Consider the following 19372-nt stretch of genomic DNA (forward strand, 5'->3'; position numbering starts at 1 on the left):
CACAGGAGCAGCAGGGAAGAGGGGCATGTTTTCACTTTACAAAAAGAAGCCCTGGACCTCCCCCAAGGCATCCACCAACCCCAGGGGATAAGTATCTCCCTGTTACACATTGCATTCACCTCCAGTGGGTCGGAGCTGTGACTGTGTACTGAACGCCTGCTCTGAACCAGGCACTGCAGAATCACCCTACACAGTTGTAAGCAATTAACAGGTGTCCACGTCTTTCAAGACCCACCTGCTGCTCACCACCTGTGGATGCCCTGGTTGATGGCACCCTCTGTGACCCTCTCAGCCTCATGAAGCATGTGACCACAACCTAGGCTTGGCAACATCTCCTGAAAGCCTCCAGAAGAGCACAATTCCTTGGGGACAGCCATGCTGGGGACACGGGGAAACTGCTGTCCCCAAGATCTAGTTACTTGATGCAATCCTGCTATTTCACCTGCTCCCAACCGTAAATTTATTTGTGTCTTCTCTTCCAAAATGCCCCCTTGAGGTAAAAAATAGCTTTTTCTCAGGCATCCCCTTCTGTGCTGGATAGTTTTATGTCTACTTAACACAAGCTAGAGTTATCCAAGAGGCAGGAGCCTCAATTGAGAAAATGCCTTCATTAGATTAATCTGTAAGGCATTTTCTTAATTAGTTATTTATGGGGAGGGCCCAGCCCATTGTGGGCGGTGCTATCCCTGAGCTGGTGGTCCTGTGTTTTCTAGAAAGCAGGCTGAGCAAGCCATGGGCAGCAAGCCAGTAAGCAGCACCCCTCTATGGCCCCTGCACCAGCTCCTGCCTCCAGGTTCCTCCTGATTTTCATTGACAATGAAAGCAGTGGTGACCCTAACTGAGACACTCTCCCTAAGGGATGGATTAGTGGTCTCTCCCTTTCCTCTCCAAAAGCAGAGCAGCAGAAGACACCAGGAATGAATGTGTGTTATTGACCAGGATTCAAGCCTCACTCTGGTCCCTGTGCTGAAGTTATCAGTGTGTGCAAAAACTAACAACTGCCCCTCTCCCTTCCAGGAGGACTGCAACTGGAGGATGCTCCCTACAGAGACCTCCGAAGAAGGCCAGCTAACCTGCCCACCTCACTCTGTACTGATAGAGGGGCTGAGCTTACAGGTAGGTTGGGACACGTCCAACTACCCAATCCTTGATTGTCAGTGTGTCTGTCCTTTCTTCATTCCCTTATTGATCCAGTCAGGTTTTCAGGACTGAGCCCTGTTGGACACAGGGAATACAAGGAGCCGACCATGATAGAGACCTTTCGTTTTCCTGTAGTGGCATGACTAAGTGAAGCCGCAAGCTGTTCGTTTCCAGGCAGTATGATGACCTTTGGCCTTTTGGAATACTCTCTGACTCTGCCTGCACAATAAAGGAGCAGCCCCCTCCCCAGTGATTACTGTACGCACCTGTTTGCCGGTAGAGCGTCTTGGCACAGCATCCACATAGACTGCATTCCAGGAGAGCTGAGGCTTCTGCTTGCTTTCATGACCTTAGAAGAGCTGTCTGTTGTGTCTATTGATTGTGTGGTGGGAAGAGCAGATACCATGGCGCGCATATGGAAGCCAGGGAACCACTTTCGGAAGTCAGATCTCTTTCCACTCTGTGAGTCTTGGGGATTAGACTCAGGCTGTCAGGCTTGGAAGCAGGTGCCTTTGCTGCCTGAGCCATCTCCTGGAGCTTCATATCATCCTATCAGAATGATATGAAAGGAGATAGGAAAGGAATAGGGACGAGAGGGACCATGCTAAACCCTAGCTCATTCTCAAAGACATCACGACAACCCCAGGGTTGGTGCATCTAAACATGTAGGTGGTGGAATCAGAGGCAGGGGCATGACTATTTGGGCTTCTGGTTAACAAAACGTTTACAACAGGCAAGTGGCCACACAGAAGTGCGGCCTGTCTGGGCCATCAGGCTGGAAGCAGGACCCTTGAAGCAGCTGAGGTTAGAGTGCAGTGAGGAGTTCCAGCCCTCAGGGGAAAGAGGGAGAGATTGGCAAGGAGGAGGCCGATGGCCAGGCTCCAAGACAGGCAGCTGTGGTTTGGGGCTGGGTTCCAGGGAGAGCAGGGACCAGAGTCCAAATGTGAGCTGAGCAGGTGCCCAGTCATATGCCAGGCTTGGCCCCAGGAGTCGGCAGAAAGTTTCTGGAGCAGAACACGTAGATGCAAAAGAGATCCCCTTAGTGCCCCCACCCTCCCTAGATCTAGTCTTGGGGACACAAGACTTGCTCCTCCTACCCTGTGAGAGGCGAGAGCAAGGGTCTCACCTGTGATAGAACTAAGCCTGGGAGGCCCAGCCCCGCACTCTCAGCAGATGGATAAGTTACGTAGGTGTCCTGGGGCTGAGTGACAACTTCCTCTATCCCTTTCCACCTAACCCTCACTCGTCCCCACTTAGGCAGCCATTCTTACAAACTGCAATTCTGCCTTAAATCTCTAAACATAAATACAAAAAGAAACTATAGATGGTAGACATGTACATGCACACACTGAGATTTATGCTCGCCCACATCTTACGTACGCGGTGATGGTTGAATTTCTAAAATGTTATGTTGAGATCCTGGTGTGTGTGTGTGTGTGTGTGTGTGTGTGTGTGTGTGTGTGTTGTTTTGTTTTTGAGATATGGCCTTAGGGTCTTATTATATAGCCCTGGTAGCCTAGAGCTTGCTATATAGAACAGGTTAGCCTTGAACTCACGGAGATGTGCCTTGTCTCTGGATTTGGCTACCATTAAAGGGTGTGACACCTCGCATAACAAAATCCTGCTTTTGTAAATAAACCCTCCTAGGAATTGTCAAGATAACATCGTCTGACAGAATACATACATTCTAATTTTCATTTTTTCTTATTTAATTGTAGATATTCAAAGCTAAGCATCCTTACTTTGCTGTCAAATATGGTTGATTTCCTCCTTTAACTCATTGTGCTGTTTGCTTTGTTTTCTAGTCCTTGATGCAATAATTTTCTGGATGTGTGTCTCATGACGTTTACGATGGTTTGGAAGGTATACTGTATTATTTGAAAGGATAAAGTATTCAGTGCTTGGCTTTTCTAGCATTTTTAGAGACTGCACCAGCAAAGTTTATGAACTGACAGACTACCGAGTTACTGAAAAGCAATCTCGGCTGTACCAAATGCTCTCCTGCCTTAGAAGCCAGCTGGAGGATTTTGAGCCCAGGCTTCTTCACCCTGTGTTGTGTAGCAGCATGTGTCCGTCTGGGTGCAAGAATTTCATCTAAGTCCTTCCTGCTAGAAACTTCTGGAGTCTCACTGTGGCAGCAACTCCCACTTGGCACCCATCCCTCCGGCCATCCTTGCAAACACACCTAGGAATGTTGGCTGCATTCTCCCTGGGTAATTCACACAATAGTTTTGCAGTCCTTTATCTGACCCACTTGGTCAACGTGGCGCCTTGACTCACAGATATCAGGCTAGAGAAAGGCCTGCAGCGTCACTGGGCCATTCCTCAGGGTGGGGCGGGAGGGAGAAGCAACTGGATCTGCCCTTTCATTGAGAGCATCATCTCCTCCCAGCACTCAGAGGAAGCCTGTGCTCTGGCTGCCTGAGGAGGAACGAACCTCACTCTCACCTGGTCTTCCCCTTTGCCATTAGCCATCCTCCCTGAGAGTCATTTTTTGTTTTTTTGTTTTTTTAAAGAGAGTTTCACTTTATAGCCCTGACTGTCCTGGAATGCACTCTGTAGACCAGGCTGGCCTCAAACTCACAGAGCTCTGCCTGCCTCTGCATCCCCAATGCTGGAATTAAAGGTGTATGTCATTACTGCCCAACAATAATAATTCTTTAAGTTAAACTTTTTATTTGTGTGTATGTGGTGTGTGTGTGTGTGTGTGTATGTGTGACCTGTGTGTGTGTTTACAAATGTGTGAGCATGTAGAGGTCATAATAATCCGCAGCTGCACTCCACCCTGCTTTTTGAGACAGGGTCTCTCCTTGAACCTGGAACTCACTGATTCAGCTGACTAGCCAGAAAGCATAACAATCAGTTATCTGTTTCTGTCCCCTAGTTCTGGGGTCACAGATGAGTCTTGCCATGCCTTGCCTTTCCATGGGTACTGTAGGTCCTAACCCAGCTCTGCCCTTTCACAGTAACTACCGTTCCCCACTGAGCCATCACGTTCATCAAGGATTTCATCTGTAGTCTGCATCTCTACCAAAGGACAACCAGGAGAGGGAGGCCAAATCAAGGAGGGGAGGCAAACAACAGAGCTCTTTGCTAACAAATCTGCCAGTGCTCAGATGCCGTGTGGTGTCCCTGTCTCCGAGCTCCCTGGCTACACACCTGCCTGTCCCTGCTCAGCGAAGAACTGATACACTGGAGGAACAGATAAGAGACTTTTGTAGGGGGCTGGAGAGATGGCTCAGCGGTTAAGCGCACTGACTGCTCTTCCGAGGTCCTGAGTTCAATTCCCAGCAACCACATGGTGGCTCACAACCATCTGTCATGGAATCCAATGCTACCTTCTGGTGTGTCTGAAGACAGCTACAGTGTACTCACATACATTAAATAAATAAATAAATCTTTAAAAAAAGAGAGAGAGACTTTTGTAGAGATGAGTTGACACCATTCAACCCCTGTGTTCTGGGACTCTGGGAGGTCGTGCTCCCAGGACATGGAAAGGGAACTTTGGGTCTGTATTTGAGTCAGCATGAAGTAGCTCTGTCATTTTCCAGTTCTCACTAGGGGCATTTGACACCACCTAGAAGTGATGGGGGTCTGTAGGTGAGAGCTGGTAACATTAGCATACCATTAGCATACCAGTATTACAGACTTGGGTTTGGCCTGGTGCCTACCTCAGGACTCAGCTTGGCTTGTTCATACACCACACCGGTTTCCATCTTGCCCATGGTGGCAGCCCCAGGTTGAAGGGAAACTGCGCTTACCACTTGTCCTGACAGGCACTTACCTTACATTGCACCCATACTTTAGTGTTCAAAGTTAAAAGATTTCCCTGAACCCACCAGCGACAGAAACCCAATTTGAACATATTTAAGCAAAATTGGAAAATTACAGGCTCTTGGGAAATCTAAAAGTAAATCTAGGCAGCTGAATCTAAGAGGTGAAGTCGTGCGACATGCGATGTTTCTCAGTCTTCTGTCTTCAATTTCTTGTGTTGCTGTCAAATGTCTCCTTTCCACTCAGCTGCTGCAATGCCCATGAAGATTAAGCCTTACCCATCACCACAGTGGAAAGCAGAAACAGCCTGGGAGGGACACCCTAGGGAGACTTGCTCATTCTCGAAACAGCAACACTGAGTTCTAATCTTGTTTCCAGTTTTTAGGTTAAAGTGTATCTCACCCATGCCCAAACCTTATTGACCAGGAAAAGGGGACAGGAATCCAGAGCAGGTGACCCATCTCTGGCTTCAGCGTTTAGCTTTCTTGATCAGTTTGATATGACACAGAATCACCTGGGAAGAGAGGGATTATCTACACTGGGATGGCCTGTGGGTAGTTCTGTTGGGGATTATCTTAATATGTCAACTGATATGGGAAGACTCAGCCCACTGTGGGCGGCAGCATAACCTAATCAGAGGGTGCTAAACTCTGTAAGAGTACAGAACTAGTGTTGAGCCCCAGGGAGCAGGTGAGCATGTGTCTTCTTTTCCCTCTGCTCCTGACCATGGATGAGATGTGACCAGCTATTAAAGTTCCTGCCTTGACTCCCCACAATGAGGGATCATAACATGGACTTTTTATATACAATAAAATTCCCCCTTTCTTTAAATTACTTTTTTAAAAGTTTGAAATTATAATTATAATGTCTTTCCCTCTTCTTTCTTCCCCACAATCTCTCAATCACCTTTGAATTCATGGTCTTTCCCCAGTTTAGTCCATACAGTGTTACTTGTATATATGTTTTCAGGGCTAACAACAAGTTGATTTTTATTTTTATATGTATGGGATTTTTGCCTGCACATAAGTCTGTGCACCACATGCGTACATGGTGCCAGTGGAACCCAGAAGAGGGTACTGGTTCCTCTGGCACTAGTGTTCCAAATAGTTGTGAGATGCCAAATGGGTGCTGGGAATTGAACCTGGGTCCTTGGGAAGAACCAGTGCTCTTAACCACTGAACCATCTCCCTATTCCCAGTGTTGCTTTTCATCGGGGCATTTTATCAGTAGAAATGAACATTTGGCAAACTTATATATGTCCATTTTTTAATCCATTAACATACTTAGGCTGTATGTAAATTAGGTTTTATACATCATTGCATACTTCTTGTGACTCACTCCTGGTTAATATGTGAAAGAACAAGGACTCTGCTAGTGATTGTAAAGACAGACATATAAGGAGGGAAGGAAAGGTTACACAGTGGCCCTAAATACATAAAAGCGAGTGAAGTGACCAACCACATTTCATTAGTGGTGAAAAGCCAGGATGGCCTGGTGGAATAGTTTGGAAGATACTAAATTTCTTTCAAGTCATTTTTCCCCCCTAACCACAAACATTCATTGTAAGGATCAAAGAACTTCTGCTTCTGGCTTGGGTGGATAAACAGGGAATGGATTTAACCTCCTGCCTTTTAACAGCTAAAAGTCTGGATAGAATATAAGAAACAACGTTTCTCAGATGTTCCACAACAGGCAGCACAGAAACGTGATGCGGGGGAAGGAAAGGTGAGCCTGTAATTGCCCCAGCTTGCGGCCTGCAGGCAGCTTCCAGGCTGGAGTCCAAGGAAGAAGGGAAAGAGCTCAGCAGTCAGACTGGGATGGGGGTGGTGTAGACACCTGGATAAAGGGGGTACCTAAGCCGCCAGAACCATGGAGGTGCAGAGAGAGAGAGAGGGAGGGAAGGAGGGAGGGAGAAGAGGAAAAGAGAAATATCTCTATTGAGAGAGAGAGAGAGTGACAGACAGACAGACAGACTGCTATCTGCAGGAGCTCTTCGAATACTGACCTATGGTCACACAAGCTTGTTTCCACCAGCCAGAGGAGAAAGATCTAGATTGCCCAGAAAAGGAACTCTTCTTATTCAGTTCATTATAGTTATACAGCTAAATGATTTCTCAACCAAGTTTTCATTTCTGACCCAAATGCCATTATGATGAAACTTAATACTGAGTCTTGAAACCACCCACTATGTCCAGGAAGTTAAGGCTATATCAGAATAGAGCCCAGTGATAGTTAAAGGAGCATAGTAAGATCCAATGGCTACAATGTAGAATCATAGTGTTAATCATTTAGTCAAAACTTGTCAGGGCGGAGCTAGAGAGACCGTTAGTGAGGTCAAGGCCCGTGTTGCCAAGCCTGATGATCTGAGTTCGATTCTGGAACCCACCCTATGGAGGGAAGGAAATGATAACAATGGTAAATTAACAGATACTAACATGGAGGCATCTACTTCAACCATTCAGCTTACATATAAGGAAGTGGAGGAACGGCCGGTACAAAGAGAAGCAGCTAAGATACAAAGACGACAAGCCTGATATCTGAAATGAAAAATTTGGAATGAGCAGCTAATCAAATGCCACAAAACAAAAGTAAGGTTGGAGACGAAGTAACAAAGAGACAACTGGAAAAGAGACGGACAGGAAGCCTAAAAAGAATGAAGAGATTGTTACCGTACTGCTGACCTCATAGGAGCAGACTGCGCATGCGTCATTCAGGGAGACGAAAACGGCGTGGGAGAAGGGAAACACTCTAAGAAATAACCTATTGAAATCCTTCAGCTTTAATGAAGATCACCAAAAGGATCAACCAGTCAAGCAGAGTAACGTTTGAGAAAAGCATAGGGAGCTGTTGACGACCAACAGTGAAGAAAATCTTAAAAGCAGCTGGAGAAGAGACTCACACAGGGAAAGCAGCACAAGGCAGCAGTTTCTTGTCAGAAAGCGCCTGGCCCTGAGACCCACTACGGAGCCTCTGCCCCCACCCCCTCTTTTTGGCCACTGTGATAAATAGAATTTAAAGAAGATACTGATTTTGGCTCATGGTTTCAAAGGTATCAGTCCACGTTTGCTTGATTCTAGATTTCTGGGCCTATAGTAAATCCATACATTGTGGTGGAAGGAAGCTGTTCACTTTATAGTGGCCAGGAAGTTGACAAGAGGAAGGTCCAGAGGTAGGACCTACCCTTCCAGTGAACTCCCTCAGTAATTGTCCTGATTATTTTTTTTTTTTTTGTCAACTTGACAAAAGCTAAGGCCCATCCATCAAACTGACCTGCAGGCCAGGCTGGGTGAGTTGAGTTTTATCTCTGTGAAGAGAGACCATGACCAAGGCAACTCTTATAAAGGAAAACATTTCATTGGGGCTCGATTATGTTTCAAAAGATTAGTCCATTATCATCATGGTGGGAAGCAAGGCAGCTTGCAGGCAGACTTGGTTCTGGAGGAGCTGAGAGTTGTTCTACGTCTTGATCTGAAGGCAGCCAGGAGGAGGCTCTCTTCTGCACTGGATGGAGCTTGAGCACAGGAGCCCTCAAAGCCAACCTATACAGTGACACACTTCCTCCAGCAAGGGCACACCTATTCCAACCAGGCCACATCTCCTAATAGTGCCTCTTCCCATGGGGCAAGCACTCACACGCTGGAAAAGCAGTGTTCCTCTGTGCCCTCTGCTCCAGTTCGAGCCCTGGCTTCATCTTGTGATGAACTATATGCTGTAAACTGATACAAACTCTTCTCCAAATTGTTGTGGTCATAGTCATTACCACGACACTAGAAATCAAAGCAGGACAGTGACCTACATCCTTCCATCCAGGCCCGGCTACATGATGGCGCCAAACTATGACTCCATCAACTGTTGATCCACTGATTCAGACAGGGCTCGTATGATCCAACCGTTTTCACGATGGGATCCCTAAAACAGATCAAACTTCCAAAGCATAAAGCTTTGTAGGACCTCTGCATTCGTAACAACGGATTATCGTCTAAAGTAACGGGAGAAAATCTATTGTGAACTTCTACATTCAATAAAGTGTGTTTCAAAAATAAAAGTAAATTTTAAAAAGTTTCAAACAAAATTGAACAAAATTCACAAGTTGTGTGTAGTATAAGAAATATCGTACTACATGGAATCTTTCAGGCAATATATAACCTCAGAAAAAGGTCTATGCAAATGATTGAATCTGCCAGCAATAGCAAATGTATGAATAATTTATTTCAAAAGATTTGCTATTTATTATAGTATTAACATATCCTAGAGCCAATGCATAAAACAGCACAAAGATATGAATGGAGAAGTAAAAGACCACTTTGTAAGATTTCTGTCATAATGTACAACAATACTATTTGACATTAGGTTGATGTATGATATAAATTAAAAATATTACATGAAAATACATACTGCAGCATATAACACATCAAGAAGTTCTAAAAAGATCCAAAATCAATTTCAATGATTTTATTATTTTAAATTTGTGTCTTTTACTCTGACTTTAAATACTGACCTTTGTCATTTCAAAATTTAACCTTCTTTTTCTGGTTCTGCATCTGTTCCTCTTTCATTAAAACAATACCAAATAAAACAGCAGGGGATATATTTTCGGCATCATGCTGGTCTCACCCAGCTAAATTTGGTCTTGTGGAATTTGTTGGTTAGGACAAACGATGTGAGAATTCCTATGCTGGCACAGGGCCATTTCTATTTAAATGATGCATTTGGAACAAACTGTGTTTACAAATGGCTTCTGTCTCCTACAAACAGCACAGCTTTCCGGTAGGAAAACTGAAGGTCTATGACTTGGAAGCCCCATCCACCCTCACAGCAAAGGAGAAAGCAGGCACTTTCCTGGTAGCCTTCTTCATTCGCTGTGGATCGAATAGACTTCTGGAACTCACTGTGGAAAGTTTGCTTACTTACCAAGTAGCCGCTCTTGCCAGAGGAGCAGGCCTGAATACCAACCTCTCTATTTTTTTTCCACCAGTGTATCTCCCTATTTGGAGCTCAAGTCAGGAGTATCTCAGCCATCAGATTCAAGCAAGGTCTATAAACAAGGGGGTGAGTGACCCAACAGCAGAAGACTGGGTTGAGTTAATATGGCTTCATGGTCAATCTAAGAAGAAGTCAAGAGATCCAAAAACTGTCTCAAGTCTGCCATTCACTAGAGCAGAAGTAAGAGCAGTTCCAGGTGCCTGGCCTTCCTCTTGCACTGGCCAGCTTTGTACTTTGCCCTAGATGGACCCCATAATACTGGTAGAAATTTATTTGTTTTGAGCATATATTAATGTACCTTAGAATAGCTAACCATATTGCCACTCATATTACGGATTAGGATGAGTTAGAATATGTAAGTCAGGACTCTACAATGACAACTGGTGCAAATAATAGTTTAGATAATTCTGATTAGGAAAAACATTGAAAAACTTTTGGTTTAAAACTAAAAAGCTGGGTTCAGAAGGATTTCTCTTTAAAGGGTGCCACATGAATTTCACATAAGAATACACAAAGAATGGGCTAGAGAGATGGCCTAGCGGTTAAGAGCACTGGCTGCTCTTCCAAAGATCCTGAGTTCAATTCCCAGCAACCACATGGTGGCTCACAACCATCTGTAATAGAATCCGATGCCCTCTTCTGTGTGTGTCTGAAGACAATGACAGTGTACTCGTGTACACAAAATAAATAAATGTTAAAAGAAAACCCAAACCAAACAAACAAACAAAAACAGAGTAAAAAAAAAAATACACAGAGAAAAATAGCCTGGGTACCACGGCAACAAAATTTTGCAGCCCAGCGGGGACTGTTGTGGGGAGGTTAGCAACAGTCAGGACAGCTGACTCTTTAGCCACAGTGGGGTAAGCTGAGCCCACCTGAGAATTTGGAACACAGGTGACCTCTGGGAAGGTGAAGTTGACAACAGCAGCTGCCTCAGAGTCAGTTTATGCAGGACTGTGACACCCCTGTCAATCTAGCCAGCCAGGGAACTTCCGCTCCTCACCCAGCAGGGAAGAGATACCAGGTTGTGACTCCTCCAAAAGATGAATGAAACCGTCGGGATGCCAAGGGCGCGGAGATTGAGAGATTTATGCAGCCCTGCAGTTTGGAGATCTGTTGGTGATAAACATATAAAGGCCTCACCGACCGTGCTACAATTCAAACTGATTCTACGAGGAACGTGGCAACCAAAACAGTAGCTGGCTGTCTTAGTTGGAGTTTCTATTGCTATGATAAAACACTAAAAACACTAAGACCGGAAACAACTTGGGATGGAAACAGCTCTCTCGCTAAGGGAAGTCTCAGCAGGAACTCAAGGCAGGAACCTGGAGGCAGGAAGTGAAGCAGAGACTGTGGGGGAAGGCTGTGTACCAACGCACTCTCCATGGCTTGCCCGGTTTATTTTCTATGACACCCGGGACCACCTGCCCAGACGTGGGACCACCCCCCCCCCCCCCCCGGGAGCTAGGCCCTCCCACATTAATCATGAGTCAAGAAACTTCCTCAGCACCTTGTGTAGGCCAATCTGGTGGAGGCATTTTCTCAACTGAGGTTTCCTCTTCCAAGTGACTCTGGCTTGTGCCAAATTGACATAAAACTAAACACAACACTGTCCACTCCCAAAAAAAGTAATCATGGTTTATTACAAAGCTCAGCTGTCAATAGTGTGCTCCTTGTGATGTCAACTAAATATTGATTTTGCCTAATACCTGTGAGTAGAAAAACGAAGGCATGCAGAGAAATAGGGGTGAGTGTGGGGCTAGGTAGGGAGCGAATCCGTAGTAAGAAAACAACTCAATGTAAGTTTTTAAACGCACACAGAGGGGTGGCTTCCAGTGAGCAAAGGGTGACTTTTTTTTTCCCCCTTAAAACAAATATTATAGAACTATCTGATGCTTAACTAGATGCCGTGCAGCTCTGACAGGGTCTTTCAAGTTCCATTGTAGAAGCTATGAAGGGGTGAGAAAATAAAATACTAGTCAAAAACTCTGCCAGCTGAGAACTGATCTAAAGAAACAGTAAGTGTTGAGCTCTGTGGTGTTTGTTTGCTGGCCTGACACCGCAGGAGCTTAAGTCATACACGTTTATAATTTAAATCAGCCTGAATTGCTTTTGGTTACAAGATGGAGACACTGCTATGGGAACTTGTGAACCAGGCTGGGTGATCCACCTGATACTTTAAAACCTCACTTACAAAGGCCTATTTATATCCTTTCCCAAATAAAACTCCAGTTCCCTTCCCTCCTTAATTAATTTACTTATTTATTTACACAAGGTCTCTTTATGTAGCCCAGGGTGGCCTCAAACTTAGATCCTCCCTGCCGAAACTGGGATTACAGTTATATGCTACCACTTCCATACCCCTTAAAGTGAGAGGTGATCTCTAAGGTGAGAATCAAAGTGTTAATAGTTTATTTCACGATAATTAGCTTAACATAATTGAAATTAGTCAGTTAGTGACGGCACACACCTTTAATCCCAGCACTTGAGAGAGGCAGATCTCTGAGTTCAAGGTCAATCTGGTCTACAAATTGAGTTCCAGGATAGCCAGGGTTATACAGAGAAACTCTCAAAAAACAAACAAACAAACAACAACAACAACAGTTGAAATTATAAGAGGAAATAAGAAATAGAAGATGCCAGGCACTAAGCAAGTGGTCACTTCCTTGTTTCCATGGAAGAGAGGATTTGTTCCCTATCACTCAAAAGGTGACGTCATTTCTAGGTTCTTGGAACCTGGGACTTCAATAAAGATGTCTGGTGACTTAGAAGGTCTCAAATTATGTCGGAAGGAAACAGTAATGACTTAGAAGTATCTGCTTTAAAGTGATTTTTTTTTCAGTGTCCAAAGAAGTTCTTGTCATATGTGGTCTCATAATTAAGGCCAGGTGTCGGGGTAGAAATCTCGGCTCGTGTCCGGACAAACCACAACGGGCCAGCATGGTTCCACATGGAAAGGTTTAATGAGAGAAGGAGAGTAGAAGAGGAGAGGAGTAGAGGCCAGCCATGAGCACGTGGAAGGAAGTGGGGAGGGGAATAGGGAGAGAAAGGACAAAGAGGAAGAGGGAAAGAGCAAGAGGCAAGAGAAAAGAGAAGAGAGGAGAGGAGAGGAGAGGAGAGGAGAGGAGAGGAGAGGGAGAGGGAGAGAGAGAGGGGAGAAGAGCAACAGAAGAAAGAGAAGCAAGCAAGGAGGGGGCAAGTAGCCCCCTTTATGGTGCCAGGCATAGCTGGCTGTTGCCAGGTAACCATGAGGCGGAACATACCTGGCTGTTGCCAAGTAACTATGGGGGTGGAGCTTAGAATATCAACACCAGTTGACTGGACAATTTAGGTCAATCCAGATGCCAAGCTCCACCATGTAGAAGAAGGCCTTCCTAGTGAAGAAACCCCTTTCCCTCAAGTATCTTTCATTAGACTATTTTATCATAGCAACAGAAGAGTAAGACAATACCCTTTAATTTCACGATTTATTATTATTATATTATTATTTTACTTCTCTCTTAGGGCTTGATTTTTTTTAACGCTTCAGCTTGAAGAAATGATTCCCAATAAAGCCAGACAATTGACTGTGCAGTGTTATGAACCTTATGGATGGCCGGGTCTTAGAAGTGGTATCAGGTATGTAGCTGGTCCTGGGACTCCCTGCTGGATTCAAGCTGGTCTGTGCTTTCCTCAGACCTGTTCTGACTGGTCACAACACTGGGAACAACATGAGACAGGAGCCCTAGCACTCATTGCTGCTGCTGGCCACTGACTTGAGGCTGTAAGGAGAATTTGTTGCATTCCTGGAACTGACTCATTTCTCATCTAAAGCTTGTATTGGGGCGGGAGAGCTGCTGGCTCCTGCTCTCAGGAGGCTGCTTCTGTGATCCCAGGACTGTGCTCCATCGTGGGAACCTGGAGCTAGCTTCTTCTGGAGCAGATTGGCTAAAATAACTTAGATATGCTTAAATGGGAAAGAGAATCCAGAGAGGAAAACTCTGAGTGGATCTCAGGCATTTTTGGGTAACTTGGCTCATAACTCCAACAGAGTAGTTTCCCCCATGAATCTTGGAACTGACCCCAGTCAGAAAGGTACAGCAGGTAGCGGTGTAACCAGGAGTGGCGATGAGGGTTGAGGACATAGCCCAAAGGTAGAGTGTTTGGAGCTCAAGGTCTTATGGATACAGGTATTTGGAGCTCCTGTGCCAAAACAAAATCTCAAAAGACCAAACCAAAACAAGCAAACAAGCAGCAAGAACAAACAAAGAAATGAAAGAAATAACAGCAGAAGCAACAAGCAGGGGAGCAGAAACTCAAGACCACTGCCTGCCTCCCTGGTTTGGCTGCCCTCCAATGTTTCTAGAGCCTCTCAGGTCCTACAGCGAAATCAATAGAGAGATACCAAGATGACTTTGGCCTTTTAAAACCAAAACCCCATAATGTGTAATGGAACTCACGGAATTGACTCCCAGGTTTCCCTTTGGGGAAAATCAGATCCATAAACAGATCAGACATCTCTAGGTACCATGTGCACCCACGGCGTATGCAAGGCCAACTTTATCGCCACTAAAATATATTCTAACTTAGATTTATTTTGAGCTAAAACAGGCACACATTAAGCTTTAGTGAAACTTAACAGAAAGTTGACACTGGCCTCTCTCAGGTATTCTGGGAAACAGAGCAGGAAGCTTCCTAGAGCCCCGCTATTTAGAGGGATTAATGGCACTAGCATAATTCATTTTTCATTTTTAGGATATTCGGGTATAATACTGTTTATACTCGGCAGGCTGTATGGATTATGGGGTTTATAATTGAAGTTTTAACAAAATTAAATCTGATGGGAAGAAGTCAGCGACAAAAACATTTCCCTAATGAGACCAAACACCTCTCTTATCTGTCACATAAGGTAAAAGTGAGGACAATTTGGTCCATCACATGGTCCTAACTAAAAATATCAATGAGAACAGAGTAATAGTTATTTTGCCTTCATCTAACCCTTCTGAAATTCCTGAATTTAGAAACTTTTAGTTATATATCATGAATTTCAGTCATTTTCACCCCTCTCCCACCCTCAGCCCCTCCTTCTCCTTCTGAAACCTTCTGCCCAACAAATCCCCATCCTGCTTTCATGACTCTCTGTGTGTGACACCCATTGAGTTTAACTGGAGTTTCTTGCCCAAGCATGGGTGACATGTAGAATCAATGACTACATCATTGAAATAAACACTCCCTGCACCAAAGACTCATTAACTGCCAATTGTCCCTCAGAGGAGTTGGGCCTCCTGGGCCTCTTCATCTGTGATAAAATGTTGACAGGCCCAACCTTGTAGTGGTCTTATGCAGATAACCACTGATGTAGCCAGTTCATGGGGGAAATAGCTAAGCCATGTCCCAAAGATGTGTTTTTGTTGCTCATCCACACACCCTCAGCCCTTACATTACCTCCCTCTCCTCTTTGGTGACATTCCTTGAGCCTTGGAGGGGATGATATGACTGCCATGCTTAGAACCAAGCACTCCATCACTTATTTTGGTACTTTGGCCAGTTATGGGTTTCCATATTTATATGATGCCTGCTGTAGTAAGAGGTCTTGGTGATGAGGGCTGGGCATAGCACTAATCTATGGTTATGAAAAATGACCTACCTGACTCTTAGATGTCTACCTATGTGAGCCAAACTTGCTACACACATACACACAGAGAGAGAGAGGTTTTACTCAGAAGCACCCTAAAGTCAAATCAGCTCAGAGGTCTTAGGTCCTTCTGGCGAGCTGATGACAACACAGAATGGAATCAATACTGAGTAGCACAAAGGAGCAGGTTACCATGACGAGAGAACATGGCTGAACTTTAAATGCCTTTACTTAACAGAAGAAGCATGATTGTTGGGATAAGAGTAGATGTGCTTCAAATACAATGTATTCTCACAGACTCAGGCGTGTAAGTACTTGGTCCTAGTGGTTGGTGATGCTCGGGAGGAATATGGTGGGGCCTGTGGAAGGTGGAGGCATGCTAGAGGGAGGGCATCACTAGGGGTGGGCTTTGAGGTTTTATAGCCTGGTCTTGCTTCCTTGCTTGTTTTCTTTCTGCTTCCTGAGTGTGGGTATCCTGTGATGATCAGTCATCTTCCTGCTCCAGCCTGTTGCACTATCCGGCCATGATGGACTGCATCTCTTGTGAACGGTGAGCCAAAATGTTTATTTTCTGCGGCGCTTTTGTCGGGGCATTTTGCCATAGCAACAGAAAAGAACCTAGTAGGGCAGGGAAAGGAGTGACTACCATGGGGGCACGGAGTATTGTGGGACTCTCCTGTGCTGTTATGCTAACACCCCTGAGCATTTATCATAATCCATAAAAAAACCCAACCCAAAGAATGAGCTTTACTGTATACAAGGGGAGGAGGATCAACCAGGAAGTAAGGAGAAAGCCAAGAGTGGCCTGTGAATCCCAACAGTGTGACAAGTGGCAGATGTGCCACGGGGAAGGGGTGGGAAGAGGGGAACGTTGGAAAGCAGTGTGTGAAGTAGATACTGGTAATGGCTAATCTCCACGGTGAGCTTGACTGTGTCTCAAATCAACTGAACCCTAAGCTGCTGGGCGCACGTGCGAGGGATTTTCTTAATCAGATTATTTAAAGTAGATCCACTCTAAATCTGGGCCACACCTTCTGGGGGCAGCCCACGTGAAAGGACATGGAAGAAGGAAACTTTGCTCTTTGCCTGCTTGCTCTCACTCTCAATGGCGAGTCCATCTGTGCTGTTGCTGCAGCCGTCCCTCACCAATATCAGAATCGACTCTTTTGGGATTCCAACGTAGACTGAACCCAGCAGCTGTAGTCATCTGAAAGGTGGGACCCTTACTTGTGAAAATGCTTCCATAAGATCAGGCTGGAGGCAAGTCTCTAGGACATTTTTAAATCAGTGACTGATGAAGAATGGCCCCATCCATTGTGGGTGGTGTTATCCCTTGGTTGGTGGTCCTGATTTCTTTAAGAAGGAAGGCTGAGCAAACCACGAGTAGCAAGCCAGTAAGCCGGAGCCCTCTATGGCCTCTGCATCAGCTCCTGCCTCCAGGGTCCATCCTGACATCCTTCAATGATGAACAGCATAAGCTTAATAAACCCTTTCCTCCCCAAGTTGCTTTTGGCCGTGGTGATCCAACACAGCAGTAGCCATCCTGACTAAGACAAGTGTAGAGCTGGCTTTTCTTCCCAACTTCTGTTAAACCAGAGAACTGTGCCATATGACCCCTAGTCATTACACGTTCTTTTCTGCTTTCTGGCCTGTCAGCCTTCATGATATATGAGGATATGTCATCTACTCAGATGTTACCCCACAGACTTACAGTAGAAGTGAAATGTTCAGTCCTTTCATTTTTAAAATTTCCTTTTTATTCTTCTGAAACAGAAAACAATTACCTCTCGGATACTAAGGTTGTCATGGGATCTGACCAATTGGCAAGTACAGCAACAGCCACACCTCCATCCACAAGATTCTCTTTAAATTAATCGATTCAATTAATCAATTAATTAGCAGGTTAATTAGTTAGCCTGAGGGAGTCTCCTCAGGACAGAGATGTGACTAAGGATATGTAAGGAAGTAATGACTTTAGAGTCAGTCTCACCTTCTACCTTGCCAAGGCAGGGTCTCTCTGGTTTCAGGGCTGACCTGGATACTGTAGGCCAGCAGGCACGGAGATGGAACTCAGGCCTTCAGCGTATATAGCCAATGCCTTCTCCAGCCGAGCTATCACTCGGGTCTCCACCCATAGGATCTCCATAGAAGCTCTTTTCACCCATCACCAAACGGAGGGACTTATGCTACACCTCATGGAGGTTGGCAGATGAGCCGCCTGCTGTGAGGAGTCACAAATAAAGACACACCCGGGTCTGCTAAGTAAGCAGATGCCACACACGGCAAACACACTAACATGTATTTTCTGAAAATGCAATGCTTCAACTGTTTGATAAGGAGGTTGAACTGGTTTCTCTATACTTTTCCCTGTCTTCTGTCTTCGACTACAATACGAAGAGAAACTTCAGCCAACTTCAACCATCCACAGACGCCCAAAGGCGGTCACTCAGATTACAAGGGGAAACTATTTATTAAATTGCACCTACATACTTGTGGTAGCCGCTTTCTTGTCAACTGGCATTTACTGTAATTTCTTTGATTTCTGAATCTTTTCTTTCTGTGTGAATTCTTCCTTCTTGCAAGGTTTTCTGGTTTTAACTTATCATGGTGTCTCACAGGCAAATGGCACCAAGTTCCAGTGCTTGTGGCTTCCCTAAAATGAGCCGTCTCTTCCTAAATCAGTATGAACCCACTAGGCCAGCACACGTGGAGAGGAGCACACGTGGAGAGGAGCCCATGTGACGTCCTTTTCTGAACTTCCTTCTTTCTCACCAAAGTTATGTGAGAACAGTCACTCAAATCGTGGTCAAAGGTAAGGGAAGCAAGTGACATCACCATGTGACCGAGGACAGCGAACAGTTTGACTGAGAGTCAGCATGTCAAGCCTGTGGGTTAGGAAATCGGTTTGTCTTTTGGGCTTCTGGCAAGACGTGCCACGGACCTCTGTGTCTCTGCACCTCGCTCTCTCCAGCATTGCTGAGCGCTTGGTAAGACCTACATTGTTTTATAAAGGAGAATCTAAAGGACGGGCAGAGGACATATGTGACTGTGAACTTCATTGGTAGAGTGCTTGTCTCCAGTACAGGAAGCCCCAGGTTCAACACCCAGCGCATCATAAACTGGGCACAGTGGTGCTCTATGTGGAGTCAGCACTTGGGAGGTGACGGCAGGCAGAGGAGAAGGTCAAAGTTGCCCTCCATTACGTAGGGATTTTGAGGCTAACCTGGGTTACATGAGACACTGTTTCCAAAAGAAAAAGAAGAGGAGGAAGAGGAGGTGGAGGAACGGGAGCAGGAGGAAAAGAAATAGAGCTAAATTGACCCATTAATTAAACATGGAAGGAAAATGACTGTTGGTGTTTTTCTTAGGAAACAAAACTGAGGGCTGGGGATATAGCTCTGCAGTACAGAACTAGCCCCCTGGATTCAATGCCTTATAGTAACGCACACACACACACACACACACACACACACACCCCAAACAACACCCTGAAGGTGGATGAGTAGCCAGCCTCAGCACTCAAGAAGCTGAGGTAGGAGAATCAGTTCTAAGCCAGTCTGAGATGTATAGCAAGACTGTCTCAAAAAAAAAAAAATTAAAAATGAGGGGCTGGAGAGATGGCTCAGTGGTTAGAGGCATTGACTCTCTTCCAGAGGTCCTGGATTCAAATCCTAGCACCCACATGGCAGCTCACAACTGTCTGTAACTCCAAGGTCTGACATGCTTACATAGACACACATGCAGGCAAAACCCACCAATGAACATAAAATACAGCTAAATAAAATAAAATAAAAAGTTTTGTTTGGAAGTAAAAGGGTGAAAATATGTTGACAGAACACGATTGTGGGCACGAAGGTCTGC

General features: G+C 45.2%; 1 long non-coding RNA gene across 3 annotated transcripts; it reads left to right on the forward strand.

The window, feature by feature from the left end:
• The first annotated feature begins 13202 nt into the window (after nt 1–13202).
• Nucleotides 13203–18857, forward strand: LOC148001053 (uncharacterized). 3 transcript variants are annotated; one of them, XR_015638354.1, is made up of 4 exons: nt 13203–13336; nt 13427–13515; nt 15977–16061; nt 18130–18857. It is a non-coding gene; the product is annotated as an uncharacterized LOC148001053 (long non-coding RNA). The 3 variants fall into 3 exon arrangements; XR_015638353.1 differs by having other exon boundaries at nt 13206–13297; nt 13402–13515; XR_015638355.1 differs by lacking the exons at nt 13203–13336; nt 13427–13515 and adding an exon at nt 15694–15818.
• Nucleotides 18858–19372: the final 515 nt, after the last annotated feature.

This window comes from Rattus norvegicus, chromosome 15 (assembly GCF_021556685.1).
Source record: "Rattus norvegicus strain SHRSP/BbbUtx chromosome 15, alternate assembly SHRSP_T2T, whole genome shotgun sequence".
Classification (NCBI taxonomy): Eukaryota; Metazoa; Chordata; class Mammalia; order Rodentia; family Muridae; genus Rattus; species Rattus norvegicus.